This window comes from Papaver somniferum, unplaced genomic scaffold (assembly GCF_003573695.1).
Source record: "Papaver somniferum cultivar HN1 unplaced genomic scaffold, ASM357369v1 unplaced-scaffold_139, whole genome shotgun sequence".
NCBI lineage: Eukaryota > Viridiplantae > Streptophyta > Magnoliopsida > Ranunculales > Papaveraceae > Papaver > Papaver somniferum.
This window is the reverse complement of record NW_020623156.1, coordinates 3,395,643-3,409,933: the sequence shown is the minus strand read 5'-3', so window position 1 is coordinate 3,409,933 and position 14,291 is coordinate 3,395,643. Positions and strand designations below refer to the sequence as shown.

The 14,291-nt window shown below is 36.6% G+C and overlaps 2 long non-coding RNA genes across 2 annotated transcripts; both read right to left on the bottom strand.

The window, feature by feature from the left end:
* Window positions 1-7,756: 7,756 nt before the first annotated feature.
* On the bottom strand, window positions 7,757-9,911 carry LOC113335152. Its single transcript, XR_003353175.1, has 4 exons — window positions 9,568-9,911; window positions 9,183-9,471; window positions 8,044-8,736; window positions 7,757-7,928 (listed from the first exon to the last, which is right to left on the bottom strand). It is a non-coding gene; the product is annotated as an uncharacterized LOC113335152 (long non-coding RNA).
* A 51-nt stretch (window positions 9,912-9,962) lies between these two features.
* LOC113335166 lies at window positions 9,963-12,715 on the bottom strand. Its single transcript, XR_003353205.1, has 6 exons — window positions 12,390-12,715; window positions 11,707-12,312; window positions 11,526-11,600; window positions 11,223-11,438; window positions 10,518-10,651; window positions 9,963-10,195 (listed from the first exon to the last, which is right to left on the bottom strand). It is a non-coding gene; the product is annotated as an uncharacterized LOC113335166 (long non-coding RNA).
* Between the last annotated feature and the right edge of the window lie 1,576 nt (window positions 12,716-14,291).

Here is a 14,291-nt window from a genome sequence, read left to right as displayed (position 1 = left end):
AGAAAGGGAGAAAATGTTAATCCTCCTTTTATAATATGAAAAGTGAGAATTAAGAAACCAAAAATAAATGAAAATTAAAGAAAAATGATTCACCTTTTCTTTTTTATCTTTTTAGTGGAATGTATAAGTGGTGATCACCTATGAATATATTGTGGAATGATAAAGAGAAGAGAGTGATGAAAAGAGGGAGGAATTTACATATGTAAAACCACACCAGCATTTCTTGTCATTTGTTGAGAGAGGAATATTCTTAGTACCAATTCATCAATGGGTAAGTAGGTCACTTTTTATTTTACTAATCAGATCATTATAATTACACGACTATACATTCATTAAAAAAAAAGTTTTATGGCGTTGTTGATACTTGTTCATAGTATTTTTTTTGACTAAAGGATACATAGATCTAGAGAATGATATCCATTGTAATAGTTCGCCTATGAAGCCACCATTTGGCAGAGTTGCAAGTATTTCTCATGTATGCAAAAATCCAGAGATGCAAAGAAAAGGCCATAAAATCATGTAAAGTTGCACTCCAAAATAGTTGATCCATTATATTATGTTAGTTACTTAACTTTACACAAGCTGAAAGGGTGTGTCAAAGAGATCATATTTCTCGATCATTCAAAGTTGATGAGTAAAGGTGCAAAACCACCATACCCGGCCGGGATACTTGCCTTTATTTCTTTCTTCTTTCTAGCAAAGTGTGTGTATTTGGTGAGATAAGAAATATTTTTCCATGTTATTTGTGGTTGGGCTAAATATTGAGCCACCTTTATAAGTATTTATTTTTACTCCCTCTGTCCTTAATTAGATGACCTAATTGTAGTTTGCACAATTTTTAAGACAAGGATGTTAGTAAAACTTAGAAATGATTTAATCTCTTAAACTATATCACGGTTTTTCGTAAACTTTATACCGTTGAAAAGCATTTTAAAACACCTACGTAGCGAATATAAACATAACTATCAAATTATACATATTTCTTATAGTAACAAAAATAAATCATCTATTTATGGGACAAAACTTAAAACCAAGTATATCATCTAATTAGGGACGGAGGGAGTATTTCTATTTACTAGTTTGTGTGTGTGCACGATCTTCGTGTAGTTTGTGTGTGTGCACGGTCTTCGTGTAGTTTATGTTGAAGGTTCATAAAGTACTTTTGCCCTTAAATATAAATGTTGTGTCTTTGTCTTGGAAAGATTATGAAACTGAAGAAGGTAAAGTAAATAGTTAAAATTGCGAAATTAGAAGACTGAAAAATAATACAAGATTATTTCATTTTTTTAACCATGCTTGAAGGAAAGGCGAAAAAACCTTCAAAAATTATAAACAAAAAACAACCTAAAAACAACCTTTCCCACATTCAAATGAGACCCACTCAAAAATGAAACCTCCTGCTAATCCTTCGGAATCGGATCCCACTATAATGTAAGAGGGGTTGTATTTTTGAGGTGTTTTTTTGACGTTGTCAGTCTAGAATCACTCAAAAACCTTACCCAAAAGTCACTCTGAAACCTTCATTTACTATGGCTTTTATGTTGCCTAACTAAGACGATTCATATTAGAACACATCTTTAAGACTTCCACCACTGTGGTCATATTCATAATTAATTGCGGCCATATATCCAATTTTGGGTAGTATAACATGCAATCAAGTCATACAAGCTATGACATGGCTTCAAGTGACGCATAAGATTGCGCGTTACAGAATTGTGCAACACTGCGTAGACTATCAAGTGCTGAGAATGGCATAACCCTGCAGGGCCAATGAAGCGCAAGAGTGACGCTACATTGCAAATACATTTGGCTAAGTAATGAAGCTTGTTGGCTGACACAATGAAGCTTCATTGAGAGAAAGGCAAGACAAGGCCAAAGTTGCAAGGTGCAACATGCAACGTGCGATGTTGGCATGTCCGTGGAATTGAGTTGGCCCAAACTCAAGGATAATGCAAGAAGGTAGAATAGGCCAAGGGTTGGTCTATGCATTTGTTCAAGGTTGGCCAAAGCTTGAATAATGCAAACAAGCTAGTAATGCGAGAGTGCGCATTACTATTGTCAAGCAAATTGGCTAAGTGAAGCAAGAATAACGCATATGAGCATATGGCACGTATTGTTGGCATGAATTTGGATTAACTAAGGCGTCTTAGCAAGTTCAGATCAGGGCCATGTGCAGTGGTGCATAAAGTTGGCGTAAAAGTGGCACATTATAGCTCAAGTGTTGGTTATTGGCTTTGCGAGCATGCCAATGAAGTGAGACAAGGTGGAACGGTTATAAATTGAATTTATAACCATATTATACTGTCTGCAACCGTTTGGGACGGGTGTGGCGTGATTTGGAAAAAGTTGGTAAAGGCTAGTCAGTTATGCACACTTTATGCGGTTATGGAAACTACCTGTGGACATGTGGTTGTCTGTAGATGTGCAAGCGGTTGCACAGAAGTTTTGGCCTGATCATTAGATTGTATAAATAGATTAGGGATCAATAATTTTGGTGTTGTTCAATTGGAGAAGAACCACTGATTTTGTAGAGAGAGTTAGGCATTCACCAAGAGAGTGAATTGCCTATTTTGGTCCATGTTATGGACGAGTTTTGTAATCTTCCTTTAGTGCAATGAAATGGATTTATTGCAGTATTCTTTGTGCTCATTGTGTTGCTGATTTGTGTGAGAATTGAATTAAGTACATGGCAGAACCTCTTATGTTTATAGGGGCATGAAGAGTTAGAGAGAAAGAAGAAAAGACTTGTGTTGTGCAAATCCTTATGAGTGAAGGCAGATGCTTACTTTGATGCGAGTATGCAAGGCTGAGTGATTGTAGGTGAAGTTGATTCACTGAACGACAATCATTGTCGGTCATGTCCCATGAAAATTTTAGGTGATTAAATGGGCATGTGACAGCTGGTATCAGAGTTGTGTTTGGGGACACAGTTGCTGATTTTTCTCTCTTTTACTCAAGTTGGTGTTATCTGTTTGTCAAATTCAGTGGTGAATTGTTTGGGTTTTACTAGTATAGAGACTAGAAGAAGTTGGTCTTGTGTGGAAATATCAATTGGAATGAACTTGGAATCTTGAAGTAGCAACATGCCATGAAAGTTTATGACAAAGGTGTCAAAATTCCAGCCCAAAGTGTTAGACGAACATGCGAGAATCATTAAAAACCTGGTTTTCAAGTGATTGCATGACCAAACTAAGGAGTATGCCGACTTCTATGGTGCAATTCAGGTGTTAAAATTCATGTTTATCACAAGTATGCAAAGATTACGCATTTGGAATGCATATCTTTGTGGTGTTATCAGTAGTGAGTACATTACGTGTTGTAATGGGAATTTTGTGAAAATTCCTGAACTCAAAGAAGTTGATGGCCTTTGCAGTGGCAAAGATGATTGAGAACCTGTCTATGTGATAGAATTGAAGGTGTCTCATTGTATCCAGTTGATGGAAGATTATAGTTATCTCTCTCGAATGCATGTACCTTGGTGGTAATGCAAAGTCTGGTTGTAAACCAGCATTTTTGTGGCAATGTGATGCCATGAAAGAAGAATTAGATGTCCAGTTCTTATCTAGCATAAAGATTATGGAAAGGCTGAAGAAATAAGCGCAAGTTAGGGGAAAACCGATACACCACGGTCTTGTGTTTGCAAGAATTCTTCGTTGATGCTAGATGTGCACAAGGAGTGTATTTGCACCTGGTTTATGAGTGTGATCAGTATGCTTGGACAAGGGTGTCCAAAGACCTTATTTTGATCATAACCACAAGTGGATGTTCTTGTCGACTGCAAATCAACAATCGTTTCTACTGAAGTTGATTTTGGAGAAGGTGAAAGACAAGAGTTGCCAGTTGTGCATGGACAGTAAAAATGAGTTCCATGTTTGAAGAAGAATGTGGCATTCTTGCTTCATGGAACATAGGCAGTGGAGCCTCATTTACAAGGATTATGGCCTTGTTAAGATTGTCAAAAGTGTTTATCCGCGGAAGTCATGGAGTGATATGACTTTACTGAGATCTATGGTGATGCTTAGAATCACCGAGTTAAGTACGTTCCAATTGTGCAAAGGTGAACAAGTTTGTGTCAAGATTTGGGTGCTAATTGGCATAGCAGGAATGCAACAGTAGCATGTGCCAAATGAGATTTGGGCATGGCCAAGATGCATGATACGGTTGGAGATGCAAGTTAGGCGAATTGTAGATGCATGGCGAAAGAAGGACAAACTAGTGGTGACACATAAAGATGGCATGTGTCCATTATTGAAGAAATCTTCATGAAAGCTAAAGCAACATGATAGTATCAGTCTGAAGGAGTATTTAACTAATTGTCAATTACATTGTGCTTCGTTATGGGAGTTGCATACGAACGTTGATATTGGAAGAGTGCATGTGGCAAAGTGAATTGCTACATTGGGGACAGTAGGTGCTGTCTGGCTTCCTTTGTTGCTTAAAAGCGAAGATGAAGTCAGCATTGCAAGGCTTGTTAGGTCTTACAAGTTGCAATCAGTTGGTGCAAGTATTTACTTAAGTTTGAGTATACTTTCAGTTTGGGTCGAGTGGACCTTGGTGTTAGAATGAAGTCTCTCTATGTAAGGTAGTAGTGAATGAGGGTATTTGAAGTGAAAGATCTTGCCTCTTTCGTTCAAAGTAAAGCTAGTTCGTGTGGAAGATGCTACATAGCATATTAAGCCAAAATATGCAATAGAAGATGCTGAAAGTGAAAAGAAGCAAATATAGGAGTTGGTGGCATAGTCGAGTTTTCTGTCGAGAGTTATGTAGAAGTGCGACAGTATATGGCAGCGATAGCATGGAGTAACGCAACAAGAATGAAGATGTAAGTCCATCAAGTAAACGAGTTAAGATTGACGCATATTTAGGAAGAACATGATGTTGTTTTTCCTCCACATTAAAGAGTAGAAGTTTGAAAGAGAAAGTGATTCTTAAAGTGCTGGTTTCAAAGGCGCGTGAGAGGAGCCATGTCCAGTGAAGCGGCGTAATGTTACGGGTATCCTAAGTCATGACTATAACAGAGTCATGCATTTAAATCATGATGTTGTGACAGTGCATGCAAAGAATAGCAAGGTGCGGGTTCTTTAAAATACAGATGATGCAAGTCCAAGAAAGTGAGATTTACAATATGATTTGGAGGCCAAATCTAGTGTAAGTTTTGTTGCATTGCTGAAGACAGCAAAGTCTATGGATTGTAGCGTATACCAGAGTGGTACGGAATCATAGCATGCATACCTTAAAGCATGGCATGATTTGGCGTTAGCGCATATGATTGAAGCTTAAGGCCAAGTCTTGTATAAGTCCTGTTGAGTTGCTTGGTGCAACTAAAGTAGGAGAATGAAGGAAAAATACTATGGTAATGATCAGCGTGATCATTTGGGAAGAATCATTTCTTGTGTACACTTAGGCACAAATGATTTGTGCGAAGTTCAAGCACAATTCAGGGAATTGGCGAGAAGAATTTCAAGTTTGCATTTGGGTGTTGATATATGATTTGCAATGGAGTTGAAAGCGTTCGCGACGCAACAACAAAGTTCAAGATCAATAGGATCAATGGCAAGGCAGTAAATCTAAGTGATGGCATAAAGTTCTAGGCAAAGAAGTTTTGGCAAGGTTAAAGTCCAAACAAAGTTTGCTGATTTCTGAGAAGGGATCATAAGCGTACAAGGCCAGAGAACAACTATAACGAGCATACTTTGTTGCGTTCAACAAGGGAGTTGAACGGATTAGGCGGGGGAGGTCTATGACATGGCTTCAAGTGACGCATAATGATTGCGCGTTACAGAGTTGCAAACCAAGTCAGTGTGCATCCAGAATGGCGCAACACTGCGTAGCCTATCAAGTGCTAAGAATGGCATAACCCTGCAGGACCAATGAAGCGCAAGAGTGGCGCTACATTATAAATACATTTGGCTAAGTAATGAAGCTTGTTGGCCGATATAATGAAGCTTCAATGAGAGAAAGGCAAGACAAGGCCAAAGTTGCAAGGTGCAACATGCAACATGCGATGTTGACATGTTGGAATGTCCGTGGAATTGAGTTTTCCCAAACTCAAGGATAATGCAAGAAGTTAGAATAGGCCAAGGGTTGGTCTATGCATTAGTTCAGGCTGGCCAAAGCTTAGATAATGCTAACAAGCTAGTAAGCCGAGAGTGCGCATTACTATTGTCAAGAAAATTGGCTAAGTGAAGCAAGAATAACGCATATGAGCATATGGCACGGATTGGCATCAATTGGAAATCATGTTGGAATGAATTTTGATTAACTAAGGCGTCTTAGCAAGTTCAGATCAGAGCCATGTGTAGTGGTGCATAAAGTTGGCGTAAAAGTGGCACATTGTGGCTCAAGTGTCGGTTATTGGCTTTGCGAGCATGCCAATGAAGTGAGACAAGGTGGAACGGTTATAAATTGAATTTATAACCATATTAGAGTGTCTACAACCGTTTGGGACAGGTGTGGCGTGATTTGGAAGAAGTTGGTAAAGGCTAGTCAGTTATGCACCACTAGTGGAAAACAGAAGTTCCGCGACCGTCAGGACAGGTCATATATCCGAGTTAAACGACCCTTTCTAACGGCCTCTGAAGGGGTCGCTGATAAAGCGTCTTTTAATTAGACGACCCTAAGCTGTGGGTCTCTGAACTGAGACCGTTTTTAAGCGTAACTGGATACTAACTCGTGAAATCGGTCATAGATTTGAATTATAATATAAAAAAAAAAGATTCATATTTGCCGAAATGCCTGAATGGATGAATTAATCTGACTTCCATTGAAGTGAAACAAAAGTCAAGTCAAACTCAAGTCAAGTCAAATTGAAGTCAATTACAAAGTCAAGTCAAGTAAATCCCCACTGAAATTCAAATCCACCTTCAAATTTAACTGAAATTTGTAATCAAACCGAGAATTTTAACATTCATATTCAATTTATCCGTTGGGTTCAAAATTACACAAAAAGTAGATAAAATACTGAGTTCAGAGAATACATAAGCTAGCTAGTAAATTCTAACAACAACATGTTAAACCAATAGAGAACTGATAAAAAAACTAAAATGATAATTAAGCTCCTCCGATGACAATGAATTAGCCAATACTTCACAAATGATATCAAGCAGATCCCCATGTGTTGTGTCCTTGGTTCACATGCGACTTCCTGCAAAGCAAATCAACAACAACACAATGACTTTGTTCAGTACATAATACACGGTATAACAAAATAAGTTACTAGATATAGGTCATGTAGATAACAATGTAAGGTAATTTGACAGACATTGTAGCATTGGGTACCTGGAGTAGCTGGAAGCACATATGTGAGAGGTAATTTGACAGATTAAACCTAGATATATGTCATGTAGACAACCGTTGGCTCATCAATTGCAGGGATCAAACCATAATTATTTCCATTCTACCAGACTAATTAAGACCACAACTATGATTCACATCACTTGAACAAATTATATAATCCAATAAAAACTCATTGTTATACACAATCATAAACTCAGCTTACTTTCTAATCCACTGATAGCTGCAATCATTTCAATCATCACTAACAATCTCAATTTCCATGAACCACTACCAGCAGATTCAACAACCTCATCATTAACAGTGCTAAAAACTCATTTGCTACATCATTTCCATACATACAAATTCTCTGTGATTCAACCATAATTTTAACTACAACCATAACCATAACCTAATCTAGGTGATCATGTGTGAGGTAAATTTGACAAATCAAACCTTAGTTGTATATATTCTAGAAGGGCACATCACATATGTAACTTAACAACTAATAATATTAGCTGGGGTGATGATAACTATAAAAAGGTTCAAGGTTTGTTGTCAACTCACATGTGCGCAGGGGGGGCTACATGATTTCCACCAGTGGAATTATAAGGTGTTGGGAAAGTTCATTCACGTGTATCCCCATTTCTCGTGCCCTTGGAAATACAACCAATTGTAGAAAATAAAATTAATACTAAAGTAAAAGAGCTAACATAAAAAATATGGAATCTACTATAAGAAACATATTATAAGAAATATAATGAGTCTCACCCGAGTTTCTCCATTTTATACTCATCATCTCCAACAGTTGTCAAAATTGACGGAGCTTCATTCGTATTTGCAGTGAAAACAAATGGGTCTTCCAGTGAATTCTTGTTGGGATCTGATCGTATTGGAGATTCCAAAACCAAATTCCAATGTTCCCTTCTCAAATCTCTGCAGTAAAAAACTTGTTTAGCTTGAGAAGCATGGATGAATGGCTCGTCGGCTTCTTTTGAGCTTCTCATAAACCTTCTGAAGTTGACAAACCTCAACTTTGTATCTGGATCCACATATGATCCATGTACTTTGTCTTCGACTCGCACCCAATCACAGTAAAAAACAATTTCTGTAAAAACTCCATAATCCAGTTCAAGTATACGTTATAGAATACCGTAGTACGTAGTATCGTCATCGACCAAGTTCGTATCTCTGGAACTTGCACTGAAGCTGGTGTAAGCATCCATGGTGACTCCACTATTTTGTGTAATTAAATTTTTTTCTGCATCGGCTGTGTAAAAAACATAGCCATTAACAAAATATGAGTTGTACGAAACTGTAGCAAAAGTAGGACCAATTGCCAGCCTACGAAAATCTGTCATGGGAGTGCCTTCAAGTTGTTTCTGCAGCCATTCAATGTAGTCTGTAGGTTTTATCCTTCCCATACGATTTTGGATCAAATTACAAATATATGTCTGGTACTTCCTATCAAACAACACACAAAGTGACAAGTGATAAGCATTAACTAATAAATCAGGAAACATAATCAAGTAATACTACTTCTTAACCTAGCTTCGAGCGAGCACACACAGAATTTTGAAGAAACATAATTGATGAAATTCACTGCCTACTACATGATCTCTAAATAAAATAAAAGTAACAGCAAGAAGCATGGATGATTAAAAATGAGGTAGTTAACTGTTGGTTTAAATTCACTGCCTACTACATGATTTCTAATTACCAAGTACTGCCTATATTTTCAATATTTTCCTCATCTATCTGAAACAAAATTTCATTACAGCTTTAGCATGTGGTAGTTAACTGTTGGTTTAAGTTAACTGATTAGGACTACATTCATGAGTTTGAACTTTAAAGATAATGCATATGGTGATGAAATGATCTAAAGAGAAATCAACTTAGGATTTACTTACGCTTCCCATTCAGTATTTTCATCCGAATGTCTCAATATCCACAAACGAACTTGTTCATACTCTACGGTGGTGAGAAGATATGGTTTTCCTTGTGAATCAGGTGGGTGTGGGCCTTCATAAACATCACTGGGCATTGACATCTTTCCACGACACTTAAAAGACTTTCTCCTCGCATCAGGAAGTATCTCGACGCAATGGCGCACTCCTTCATTGACTTCATATTGTTTTGTAATTGAGCCTTCTACATAATTTTTTATTGCGACCAAGAACCTTGTAGTACCTCATCATCCTGCACTTGTAGTTAGTAAACAAATATATGTAAGTTTCACCTAGTTCAAAAAAGAATAAACTAAAGGAATATTAGTAACTAAAGAATTTTCTATACCTCTCGTAAGGGTACATCCACCTAAACTGAACATACCCCAATTTATGTGCCTCTTTTGCCAAGTGTACGTGAGTCATACTAACAAAAAAAGCAGGCGGGAAATACATTTCAAACACACATATTGACTCCACCACACGTTCGTGCATTATACGAAGATCAACACGATCAACAACCTTAGAAGTTAGGACTTTGAAAAACAATGATAATTGTCGAACTGCCTCACGCAAAGGCTTATGTTCTTTGAAACAATGCATTATAAAAATAGGTATTAATCCCTGCATCAGAATGTGATAATCTTGAGACTTCAAACCCTTCAATTGGAAGTATTTCAAGCATACTTTCTTTTCCATTTCGTACTGTAGCCAATTGGAACTTTAAGTGTGATAAGAGTTTTACAGATGACTTCCCTTTCTGCCTTAGACAAAGAATAAGGTGCATGAGGCATCTCTACTTTTCCATTCTCTTCCGTCAACCACAAGAAAGGATTTAAGTTTAGAAATTTTAAATCTTTGCGCGCCAGTTGCTCATCCTTGTTCTTATCCTTATGGCTCATAAAAGTTCCGAACAAATTCTCTGCAAAATTCTTTTCTACATGCATGACATCCACATTGTGCCGGATTTTCATAAACTAATGAGATGATATTAAGTTAGAAAAGAATTTTAAACAACACATATTGAATTGAATTTAAGTAACTGCTTCAGCACAAACAACACAAACATATTGAATTTAAGTAACTACTGAGAAGAGATGATATTAAGTTAGAAAGGAAAACTACCATGACAGGGGATGCTGAACTAGTTATAAAGCTTTTAACAAGTAAACTATGTTGTTATCTCCCTCACAAAGTAAATCTACCAAGACAGGGGATGCTGAACTACTTATAAAGCTTCTAACAAGTAAATGCTGATCAAAACAAATATAACAAGTAACTGATGAGAAAAGAATTTACCTTCCAATATGGGAGACAGAAAAAGATCGATCTCTTTGACCACGGAGTCTCACGTGCGATCATAACCATCTCTTTCTCATATTTCTCAAAATTACTCCCTGCCTTCTAGCTTGACAACCACCACCATTCATTCCCTGCAGATCATAACCACATCCATTATGGCAATAAGAATTACTGGTGCATATAAGAAAAACAATGCAAACATAGAAACAATCCTATTGAAAAAAGTTGCACTGATGTTCAAGCTTTTGTTTCAATCAAACCATAAAGTGGAGGTTCTTATATTATCCAAGGAAGCCATGGAAATGATAACAACAAAAAAAAATCCAGTACTAGATTTCATCAAAATCAGAGAATGAATTTCAGTAACAGTAACAAATAGATGTTAACAGTAACGAAGAATCTTAACAAATCAGTAAGAAAAGCGAACTCCATACAAAACTTGTTACGGTTGTTATTTTTCCCCCACAATGAAAGGGATTTGCAATATAAACTAAGCATGATAATATCCCTCAGAATAGTCAACTACTTCAATATTCAAACATGACTTCATGGTTCACATTTAGAAATAAGACAAACACATTATAAGAGAATCAAAGACTAATTGTGAAATTTCAAAAAAGTATTGAACAAACGTTCTTGAAAACATCAATCAATCAAAAAACAACTCAAACAATTGATCACTAACTAGTTATAGAATTCTACCTGAGCATTAGCATTGCTGGTGCTTGGATTGCAGCTTAAACTAGCCATTAGTGTCTCAACGGTAACCTCAAGAGTAAGTACACGATCTTCCACAACTCTAGTCTTCAGCACTTGTTGACGTAACTTCTCCCTAGGAACTGCAGAAGCAAGCAGTTCAGTCTTTGATATCCCACCTCCCATTCCTCGTACAAAGCCTCTACCATCTTTTCCAAGCACCTACAAAGAAGTAACCAAAATCATTTAAGCAAGCATAACTAACAAGTTTTTTTTTACAAACTACAATATGAATTCATGTGCACCCACCGTGGCAACTGCATCTTTGTCCAAATTGGTTTCTTCTCTATACTGCTCTAGTTAATTCAACTCTCTAATCTTTGCCTGAAAAGTACATCAGATTATATGTAAGTGGAAAACAAATTACAAAGACAGAAATAAATATATTCAAGTCAATCAAAAACCAACTAAGAAAAATCTCAGCACTTACATCATATTCTCTGCATTTTATTTCATAGCAATTAGGGTCCATTAAATCAAGATGTTCTTGAGGAATTTCTTGGTAAACATGTGTTGCCAAGTATACGACAGATCTTGATACAATTCCTGTTGGACTTTGCTGCTCCATCACATGACGACGACGAGCAATTCCATCCCTTCCAGTAGTATGTAGAGCTTTCAGTAGATTTCTTGACTCCTTACCTATTTCCCTTAGTTTCTTATCCTTATCTGTAATACACAAATCAACAAAGCGTTCCCAATTCTCTCGCCTAACACTTGTTGGTCAATTGTTCTTTTTTGCAGCAACAATATCAAACTTATCACACCACCTTCTAAGTTTAGTATTTCTGTTTTTCCATGATTTATTTGCCATCCTTAAAACCTTGCCCTTGATGACTTCAGGTACCTTGTACTCATTCTTAAGGCTCCTCCAAATTTCATCCTTATAATACGATGGGACTATCCTCCAATCCTTATAATGTGGTGAAACAACATTCCTAGTTATTACTCCAATTCTGGAAGCATATTTCTTTGAAATATCTTATATCGGTTGTCCCAAGGAATTGAATGGAATTTCTGGAAGTTGATCATCTATCTAAAGAAAAAAAAAATAGTTGTCAATTGATAACATATCACATAAAGTAAACTGAAAAACAGAGTTTTGTATTATACCATTTATCATGCTTTCCTCGGTATCGCCAGGATCATTATCTTCCTGATGAAAAGCGTCGTGCCGTCCACGTCCCTCTGCTTGATTCCCAGTACCTTGGCTTGGAGAATTGTCACCATCTGAGGAAGACACACGTTGACTCCCTACACTTGGATGTCCAGTTGTGTGTGCACCATCAGTTGATGGAGAGCCTTGTGAATTGAGCAACCCCCTTGGCCAGTTCACTTCATTAAAGTTAGGAGTAGTAGTAGGCGATCTAGTACTAGCAGACCTAGTACTTCCAGACCTGAATCGGCTGCTGCTACCACCAATAGGATGTCTTGCCATATTTGTCTACAAGAAAATCACTTTGAAAAAGATTAACAACCATAACACAAATACCTATAGAGATAATACCACTATCAATACTAACACCGAAGAATAGAAACTATAAACATCTGATTAGAAAAACTTTCAATCATTGCAAGCTGCTCTAAATTACTAAACTATAATGCATCCATTAAATTTACAATCAAACTACAAATATTCTACCAAAACAAATAAACCGAAACAAGAAAACATGAGAAGAATTTCTGCCAAATGAAAACTTTGCTCTGAACCATATGATGTAACTAACGTTTAATTATTTGAATATTTACAATCCTCTACTAATCAAATGGAAGTCCAAAATCAGTACATAACACAATGAACGCCTCTAGTGAACTCATTTTATGACTCTTATGTATATCTGCAAATGAGCTAGAACTTAATTTTAAATAGAGATTTTGAGAAATGATAACCCCAAACTCACAACTTCAACCCACATAATCAGTACAGTAGATGCTTATAAGGAAAATCAACACCAAAGAACTTAAGAAAATGTCTTAGTTAGGCATACAATCACTCCACTCAACGAATTTTCTACCATATAATACAAGCCTTCTAATGAAACAACACAGTTCCACATGCCAAAATCCAAAGTTACAGAACAATCAATTTAAGGAAGACATACAAATAACTTACTACCATCAAGTTATCAACACACATAGAAAATTCCTCAAGCCTTTCTACCAAACAAATCCTACCATCATTCATCACCAACAAAAAAACCTAACCAACTAAATAATTATCATATCCTACTCAACGGTTGACATCAACTGTACCTGCTGTTTGTAAAATCAAACCCTAGAAACTCTGAATTGAGAGATTAACCTGAAACCAAAGAATAAACGCAAAAAAATAAAACCCAATGATACAAAAACAAATAAAACAGAAATAAAAATTAAACTGAAACCCTAACTCACCTGATTTTGTTTGTAAAATCAAACCCCAGAAACTCTGAATTGAGAGATTAACCTGAAATCAAAGAAGAAACGGAAAAAAATTAAACCCAATGATAAAAAAAAAAAACAGAAAAAAAATTAAAATGAAACCCAAACTCACCTGATTTTGTTTGTAAAATCAAACTCTAGAAACTCCGAATTGAGAGATTAACCTGAAACCAAAGAATAAACGAAAAAAAATTAAAACCCAATGATAAAAAACAAATAAAACTGAAAAAATTAAACTGAAACCCTAACTTACCTAATTTTGTTTGTAAAATTAAACCCTAATTACACAAAATCCAAATACGCATAAGGTAGATCGAATTTCTATTAGGTATCAGATGAATTCATGGTGGAGTGTCTGCTGGTTCGTTCGGTGGTGTTGAGAGAGAAGAGGGTTTCTGCTGCAGGGATAAGGGAAGAGAGAGAGAGCGAAGGAGATAAGTGAAGAGAGAGGGATATGTGAAGATATATATATATATATGGGCGGATAATCCCGAAGTTGCTATTCCCAATACCGAGATTAAACATATCTTGACCGTGAAAAATGGCGCGAACATTCCCGCCCAGAAAAGCACCAGTTCTATATCGCTGGTCAAG